Raw genomic sequence first — 9,740 nt, forward strand, 5'->3', positions numbered from 1 at the left:
TTCATCTCTTACAGGAGAGATTGTGTCTCCAGCTATTAGTCCTGGAAAAAGTAGAGAAAATGAAGCCATGAGACTGACATTGTCCATGAGGCTGAGAGGAGAAGACAGTGGAAAATGTCACTGTACAGTTTTACTCTGTGGACAGAAACAACTCAACTGTAGCTGAGATCATAACTGGATTATACAAAACTTCATGACAAAGACAGATTATGGTGCGTTTCCGACCATGAAGTTTTGTAAAATGGCGACAGGATATCAGGTTAATACATCAGGTTAAATGAGACACTCATTTGTTCCTAAACTCACCTATGAAGTGAGATAAAATCAAAAAGAGGTAAAGCAACATGTCTTTGGAGTTGTTGAAGCCAAACAGATGAACAATGTTCTTCCACTGCAGTAGAATGAAAAAACTAAACAGCCTCTCTGCTGCACAGCCCTTCTCCTCAACATCAAGCTGATTGAGCTTCTAGTTCCTCAAACATTTCTGCTCTGGAGACAGAAATAATCTCATTGTTTGAGGTGGACTCCAGTGGCGGGCCAGAGATAAACCTTTTTAGAGATTCTCTTCCTCCCAAAGTTCAGTTCAGACAGGTTATTTCAGCATCCAGAGCAGCTCTCTTGACTTTTCCTCATTCCACATCGTACAGTGAAGTAGAAGACATGAAAATAAATCCCTGTGTACTAATGATTGTGAATGAGTGAAACTACAATGTAGGAATATAATCTGTGTCATGTAATGTCAAGAGGCGACTGTTCTCTTTTTGATCTTCATTTATACGATATGAAGAAAGTTTTATTACCCAGTACTGTACCCAGTAGGTACCAGGTATTTAAATAATGTCTCTGTTCTTGTTTCTATAAATGCTGCCGCATCCACTGAGTTATCATCTCACAAAACCTCCTTATCATCAGAGTTTCATTGTTTCATGATACAGCAAACACTTCATTTCTCTGCTGCTTTTTTCTTCAGTACATAGAATCTAGACTGGATCATAAGAAACCAGTGAAGTTTAACAGTGTGTGACTCCCTCTAGTGGATGTTGTGGAGTATTCTGTTGTCTTTGCTCCAAAGGTTTTTGTACAGAGTTCTGGTGTTTCCTGTCACTGTGGGCCTCAAAGCACAGTAGTACACAGCAGAGTCAGTCACCTGAAGCTTCTGGATCTTCAGAGGAACTGATGTCTTGTTTAGTTCAGCATTAAATCTGTCTTTTGGGAACTCTTCAGCATTTTGTACTGTTTTTGAGAAACATTTCAACATGAACTTTGGGAAGTCATTTGCTTCTTGTTTGTACCAGAACAGATAAGGTCCCGGGTCACTGGTCTCAAATGTACAACCGAGTGTAACTGTCTCTCCTTCAGTAGCAATGACATCTCCTGTTGGCTGGATCACTCTGTCTTCTCCTTTACACTCTGGGGAAGAACAGAACATGCAGAGGAAGAGACGAATCAATGAAGATGATTGATTAAAGGAGAACAATCAGTGGTTTAAACAGTTACCTGCCCAGAGAGTCAGACACACAAAGTGCTTTTACAAGGTTACAATTGTCGGCAGAAATGATCTGCTCTGATTTTCTGTATAATAATCATTAAAAGCACTGACTCTACAGCTCAGTAACATGTTGAAGTGTTTTCAGAGGAAACGTTTTGTTCTTTCCATCTTACCAAAGAAAAGAGCAGCGAGAATAATCCACAGCCAAAGTTCCATCTCTACAACAAGGTTTAAATCAGCAGGAGAAACTAGCTGATGTTCAACATTCAGTCTGAGAATTGTTCTCTTCACAGCAGCAGTTATTATTGACAGAATGGTTGAACGTAGTGCAGCAGTAATGCACCGCCTACTGGATAATGTCGCCCTCTAGTGGAGGTAAAAAGCTGCGTTCCACCGTGGAAAAAAGGCTTCCAGCAGCTTGTCAGTGTGTCAGCTTGTGTTTTTGTACAGAGACTGTGGGTTTGCTGTCACTGTGGGCTTCACAGCAGAGTCAGTCACTGCAGCAGAGGAGATGTTCATGTTGATTTGGTTTTTCTCCACTTTAATCTTCAGTCCAGGGACTGAAGCAGTTCCCACTGTTCCTCAAGCAGAGTGAGAGATGAGGAACTCTGGTGGTTTTCCTGGATATTGTCGATACCAGAAGAAGTAAGCAGCAGCAGCTTTGGAGTATGTGTAGGACAGAGTAACAGTGCTGCCTTCTGAACTGAACTCTTCATTGTTGACTGGAGTCAGATCTTCACAGTTGACGCCTAAAGGAAGAGATGACTCTGTAACTTTATGATCAAACAGTTCATAAATCAGTGGAACTCTGTCAATGTTAAATATCTCACCTACATCTTATTGTGACCAGAAACAAAGTCACAAACAGACTGTAGGTTGTGGCGATCAGCCAAATTATAACCACTGATGGGTTTATATTAATGACTGCACCATGTAAAAATGCTATACTGGAAACAATAGTTGTAATGATGACTTGAAAGTCTTGTAATTTTTGCTGTTTGTGTTTGTCTGGCACAGTTATAAGACTAAATTATAGATTGCATTATTATGTCAACATAATAATCAGTGTGAGGATTTTGGCCAAGGCCTGAGTCACGTTGATAATGGGTTTTTATTCACCCACCTCCACACCCCACCAGTCCTGTCAACCAGTGATATGGCTCTGATTTACCTGCTTTCAGAGTGTCCAGCCCGTTACCTTCCTTTATGATAAGACACACAAATCAGTGTGGCGACAGGCTCAGATGTCGGCCTCGGCTAGTAGCGGAGTTTGGTGTGCAGAATCATACGGTTGAAACTTCAACAAAACCGTCAGAGAAGTCTGACGGATGATCATGGGACAAAGGCATGTTTTTCAGCTGGAGGTCCGAAACTAGGAGAACTAACAAGAATGGAGAAACCCAATGAGCTGACGAAAGCTGTGGTGGGACGGCACAACTGTGCTGTGAATGGACCAGAGTGGGGAGATTCTGATAGAGCTCATAGTAATGACATTATGGAGGTAAGCCAAGGTAGTGAGGAGTAAATAACTTTGCTGGGGCCAGTGCAAAGAAAATCAGGAGCAGTGGAGGGTATGGGAGAGGAATAGAGGAGAGAGCTGAGGAAGTTTGGTGAGGAGAGAGGAATTTCTTCCATGAGTCGGGTGAAATTGACAACTGTATCAAGAAACCAGATTGGGGATATACACATGGCTACGTTTTTGAAAGATGGAACTTTGTTGATTGTTGGCACAAGTGGAGAAGCGAGAGAGCAGGCTGACAGCATGAGAGAAATAGAGCTGTTTAAAGTGGCAAGTGCAAGCTGTATTGAAAGAGCGAGTGAGTGGAGTAAGGGAGTGATTTGGTGGGGGCCAGTCGGAGTCACGACGGAGGAAGTTAAATCAAACTTAGAGGGAGGAATTCTGAAAGGTGCTTGGGGGTTGCAGGTAACTCTAGAAGGAGTGAGGGAAGATAGTGAGTTTGTTGTGCTGGATTTTGAGGAGCAAGTCCTCCCAAAGAAAGTGACTCTAAGCTTCTTGAGTTACAGCGTAAGGGAGTACGTGCACAAAGCCAATGAGCTGTTACAAATGTCAAAGGTTCCGTCATACAGCCATGAAATGTAAAAGCAGAAGAGGATGTACCAGATGTGGTGAAGATCATGAGTATGGGCAATGTAATCTGGAACAACCAAAATGTTGTAATTGTGGTGGCAATCACAGTGTGGCTTATAGGGGATGTGAAGTGATGAAAAGGGAAATGGGAATACAGCAGGTAAGAGCTCACAGAAAGGTCACGTATGCAGAGGCTGTGAAGATGGTGAGTCAGAGGAGGAACTGAAGAAAGAAACAGAGCAGGAAAACAACCCACACAAGATTCTGACCAGGCAAATGAGGGAAGAGTGCCAGTCACTTTCATAGCAGGAGTAGTAAATGCTACAATGGAAGTTAAAGCCAAAACGGAGAGAGTACAGTTAGTCGTGAAGGCGGCAGGTCATCGTCTAGATATCAGCGGGCTGAGATGGAAGGAGGTGAGGAACGATCTCGGAATTCAACCAAGCCAGCAGCAATCACGGGTTGGAGAGTACTAATAATGGTCCTCCTGCTACAATGGAATGCTAGAAGTTTGTCGGATCACGGACAGGTATTAAAAGAGGATGTAGATGATTTATCCAGTAAACCAGATGTCATTTGTGCACAGGAAACACTTGGTAAGTCTGCCCCAGGCATTTATGGCGTGTTAAGCCTGCGTTCGAACCACATGCGGGTGTTTATCCCCGTGACCCTGGCAAAGTATCTTCGCTCCTCTCACCATTTCCAGGGAACTGCCAGGGATCTGACAACTAAACATCTCCGGAGACCTGACAACGGCGTATAAAAGACTCACCACCGTAAGTGTGAATCTATGGAAGCCTGGTGACTGTTTGTTCTTTTTTTTTGTCCTTCTTGACTGAGACTTTGTGGATTTTTTTGTGAGTGAACTGAACTGAACTGTCTTTGGAAAAACTTACTTGTTTTGACTTTTGTTTGTGGGATGCCAGGAAATCCCAAAGTGGATATTTGTGTTATTTAATGAACTGAACTGAACATTTGGAACTGTACTTGAGTATGAAGAATTTTGTGTTTTAGGCTGGACCACAACAGTGGGGCGAGCCGTATAAACGCAAATGTCCGTGACCGACTGAGTGAGTGATAAAGTTACAACACTGGTCGGCCATCGAGTGTTGGATCTTTCCCCTTGTTTCTATTTCTTTCAAATGAATTAGCACAAAGAGTTTCTGTTGACTAATCAGGGGGGGTTACAGGCAGCGTTGCCAACTGAGCACCTTTTGTCGCTAGATTTACAGACTTTTCACCCATTTAGTGACTTTTCTTCACAAAAGCACCAGGCGATAAATCTAACAACTTTCTGGACAAACCTTAGCTACTTTCCGTAGAAGACGTCGTGGTTATGAAACCAGGATTTTAGCAGCAGAGCAGCAGCTTGGAAGTGACTGCTGGTTAACATGTCGTCTTAATGGGCCACGTTTCAGTCACTGTTTCATACTTGTTCTGTCGTCTAACAACAGAAACAGAAAAACATGTAAATGAGAACGGCTTCATTGGGAATTCAGCTGCATTAAATTACTGTATATTTGAGCACAGACAGTAGGACAGAAGTAAACAGATAAAGGAGTGTCCAGCTATATACTAGGTTTTGATCTGGTCTTTTTCTTTCTTCCCTTTGCTGTAATATAACTTTCAAAATTGAACTGCTGTTGTGGTTGAGTTTATCTAACTTGAGTGTTTCCTCAATCCAATCAATGATATATTTTTTTGTGTTGTGAAACATAACCAGGGATCATGTGTGTACCAAACACATCTATCCTTTGAGGGCTTTGATATTAACTCTTAGCATCTTAAAGATGAAGAGAATCTGTCTGTGTTTTGGATCAAACACTCGTGTCTTTTCTCTATTTGAGTCCCAGTTTTGCTCCTCTCTTAATCCATTGTTCATTCCTCTCACAACTCTGACAAACAGGGTGTTTGTCTCTGTTCTGGTGGCTTTATCGACAACATGACATCACTTACATCAAGTAAGAAGTAGCTGATGAGGCAGCACTGATTTACAAATGACACTACATAAGAAGGTCCCTACTGGGTCAGACCTTTAATCAGATAATTTGCCACTATTCATTGACACATGGCAGCCAAATTAATTACATCTGAAAATCTTAAGTCACACAGTATTATTCACATCATTACATTTGTGTCACATCTGGGGACTAATCAAATCATGAGAAGACTTTACAAAAATAAATCACCTACCAGGTTGAATCTGAGCTCCAGAGGAAGATTATTTGCACGTCAGATTCTCCATCCTGTAATTTCATGGTTCACTGTCACTCGCTCAGCTGTGAATTTTTTCTTCTGTAAATCATTTCACGGGCCGGGCTTGCGTTAGCAAAGTTTCAACTTCCAGAATGGATCCGATATATTCTACAGATCCTAAGTGAGGACCTGGACATCATGCCTTTTTTACAGAACGGACATTTGAATCAAGTATTCCTTAAGGATAAAACAGCAGTGGAGAGAAAGGGGACACCCTTGGTAGAAGCGTCTCAGCTGTTAGCTTGGTTGTCAGAGGATTTGCTGTGTGATAGTCTCTCATTTCTATAAACAACACCTCATTTTATACAGATGCCATCGAACAAGACTTCATTATCAACCTTTTGTGAGACGTGATTTGAAAACACTTCAGATCTGCTACTAATATCTTCCAAGTCATTACCTAGTTACACACTTAAGGTATATTTTTAGTTTTATTCTTAAATGAGACGACCTCCTTTGAAAAACATCACATCAAAGATATTTTTCTCTGCATTCAACTGTTATTTATTAAAGGACTCCTTACTTTTAATTTTGGCTTGTCTTCTTAAAAATTTTAAACATATAACATTTGAACCAGAATTTAAGTGTGTCGGCATGGTTACCAAAGCAGTGGCTCCATTTCTAAAGCTTTTCATCACGATCCTGCCTGAGAGTAAAGTGAATCTCGACTGGATCATAAGAAACCATTGAAGTTTAACAGTGTGTGACTCCCTTCAAAATTCCTGAACCATTTGACCAGTTGGTTTTACGTTTTCTACAGATGTTGTTCTACAAGGTTTTCGTGTTAAACTATCCTGTCTAGTGTATCTTGTTACATGAACTTTATTTCAAAAAAGTTTTTCCCACTAAATCTCGTTAGTGTGAGGTCTTCAGATCAACTGTGTCCCCATTGTTTTCTGTGAGGCTCCTTCATTATTGCTGGACGAACCCATCATGTATTTGGGGCTGTAATTAATACCTGTGGAGTCTGATTTTTAAAAAAAAGCTGGTTTAGTCTATTATGGTATACCAATCCAGCAGTCTCTCCAATGCACTCCCAATGTAATTTTCCATTAGCAGTACTTCATTAGTGAATATTCCTGGTAACGTCCTGGTTGAAAACCAATCCACTTGTTCTGAGGTTGGTGCAGTGGTGCAGCTCATGTCGTGTTTATGTTGATCGGGCGGCGCAGAACAACTTTGGTTCTCATTTTGGTCTAAAACCGCGTCTACATTTCCCCCGGCTCAGACGACTTCTTCATGCAAACACAGGGTTTTACCAGTGGTGTTGTCAATATTTCACTGATTTCAATCAGGGAATTTGCAGAAGACAGGTCACCTGTTGAGTCTGTGTTGCTCATACAAACACTGGAATGAGTCTTTCTTCCAACCTCTTCTCAAAGCACTGCACTGCACCAGGTTTGTGCTTCCTCCACTGGTCTCCAACACAGTAAAAAATAGCTGGTCTCACCCAGGTGTGCCAGGAGATCGGACTTGTGCCTTCGTCCAGTTTCAGAAAAAAGCCAAGACCTGTTTTGTTGCTGCCAGTGTTTTCATCTCAGTGTCCCTCGCATGTTTACTACCACTGGGGGCAGCGAAGAGGCACAATTTCAAAACCTGCTCTTAGTGTCTTGAACCCGTGTTTTCCTTCAGACAGTGGCCCCACAACTTTAGTGTAGTCGCCGCTGTCGATTGAGCTGACACGTGTCCTGTTTTACAGCTGGAACGTTTACCTAAAATATTAAAGGTGCTGATGATTCTGAACCTGCCACTGCCCCTTGTTTTTTTTCTCAACGTAAAAATACCACATGAAGTGAAAAGACTGAGTATTCAGACACAATCAGACTTTTCATATTTGAGTTTTTTTCTTTTGGATCAGAAATGAAAGACTGTACTTTGATTAAAAGGGGAAATCTGGAACTTGTCATTTTCGACAGCAGCGTCAGGTCGACAGAAAAGACGGTGGAGTTTTTGTGAAAGCTGCTATTTGTTTAAATTCTGCCACTTTTACTCTTCAGCTGATGAACTGTGGTTCTGCTGCGTGTTTGCTCTGGATTTTCATGCCTGAACATATAAACGATCATAAATCCAGAGTTGATTTCTCAGTGTTGTCAATCTGAAGTTATTTATTTGTTTATTTTCTTGTTGTTTTTCCTGGTGTCTCGTGTTTGAAGCACCATCCAGTTGGTTCTTCATTGATGTGGATTTGCTGCTCATGTGAATCCTCCCACAGTGTTTCACTAGCAGCTGTCACCACAGTGACTCTGAGAAAACAGCAATTAGCAGAGTCCATCTGATATGAAGCTGTGGGTTGAATACCACTTCCCTCCTCTTTGAAGAGTAGTCAGATATCTGTGTTCAGGTTTTTGTACAGCCTCTTCTACACTTTGTATCACTGTGTCTCTAGAGCACAGTAGTAGAGGGCTGTGTCTGCCAGGGTTAGTCTGTTTATGGTCAGTTCAGTTGATGTATCTGTTGTTTGGGATTCGTATCGATTGTTAGGAATATATTCCTCATCTCTCCCTGATTTTGCTCCTTTCCAGAGTATAAACTGAGGTGCCTGAAGGTCAGAATGATGTCTGTACCAGAAAAGAATAACATCACTACTGGTTGTCTCATAGACACAACTGAGTTTGACAGATTCTCCTTCTCCTCCACTGACTTCATCTTCTTCAGGAGAGATTGTGTCTCCAGCTATTAGTCCTGGAAAAAGTAGAGAAAATGAAGCCATGAGACTGACATTGTCCATGAGGCTGAGAGGAGAAGACAGTGGAAAATGTCACTGTACAGTTTTACTCTGTGGACAGAAACAACTCAACTGTAGCTGAGATCGTAACTGGATTATACAAAACTTAATGACAAAGACAGATTATGGTGCGTTTCCGACCATCAAGTTTTGTAAAATGGCGACAGGATATCAGGTTAATACATCAGGTTAAATGAGACACTCATTTTTTCCTAAACTCACCTATGAAGTGAGATAAAATCAAAAAGAGGTAAAGCAACATGTCTTTGGAGTTGTTGAAGCCAAACAGATGAACAATGTTCTTCCACTGCAGTAGAATGAAAAAACTAAACAGCCTCTCTGCTGCACAGCCCTTCTCCTCAACATCAAGCTGATTGAGCTTCTAGTTCCTCAAACATTTCTGCTCTGGAGACAGAAATGATCTCATTGGTTGAGGTGGACTCCAGTGGGCGGGGCCAGAGATAAACCTTTTTAGAGATTCTCTTCCTCCCAAAGTTCAGTTCAGACAGGTTATTTCAGCATCCAGAGCAGCTCTCTTGACTTTTCCTCATTCCACATCGTACAGTGAAGTAGAAGACATGAAAATAAATCCCTGTGTACTAATGATTGTGAATGAGTGAAACTACAATGTAAGAATATAATCTGTCATGTAATGTCAAGAGGCGACTGTTCTCTTTTTGATCTTCATTTATACGATATGAAGAAAGTTTTATTACCCAGTACTGTACCCAGTAGGTACCAGGTATTTAAATAATGTCTCTGTTCTTGTTTCTATAAATGCTGCCTCATCCACTGAGTTATCATCTCACAAAACCTCCTTATCATCAGAGTTTCATTGTTTCATGATACAGCAAACACTTCATTTCTCTGCTGCTTTTTTCTTCAGTACATAGAATCTAGACTGGATCATAAGAAACCAGTGAAGTTTAACAGTGTGTGACTCCCTCTAGTGGATGTTGTGGAGTATTCTGTTGTCTTTGCTCCAAAGGTTTTTGTACAGAGTTCTGGTGTTTCCTGTCACTGTGGGCCTCAAAGCACAGTAGTACACAGCAGAGTCAGTCACTGCAGAGGAGGAGATCTGCAGATCCATTTGTCTTTTATCCTCACTCACTTTAACAGACAGTCCAGGGACCTGAACCTTTAATGTGTTTCCTTTTTCTGTGTGAGAGATGAGGAACTCT

The sequence above is a fragment of the Xiphias gladius genome, chromosome 15, assembly GCF_016859285.1.
Source record: "Xiphias gladius isolate SHS-SW01 ecotype Sanya breed wild chromosome 15, ASM1685928v1, whole genome shotgun sequence".
In the NCBI taxonomy this organism is placed as follows: domain Eukaryota; kingdom Metazoa; phylum Chordata; class Actinopteri; order Istiophoriformes; family Xiphiidae; genus Xiphias; species Xiphias gladius.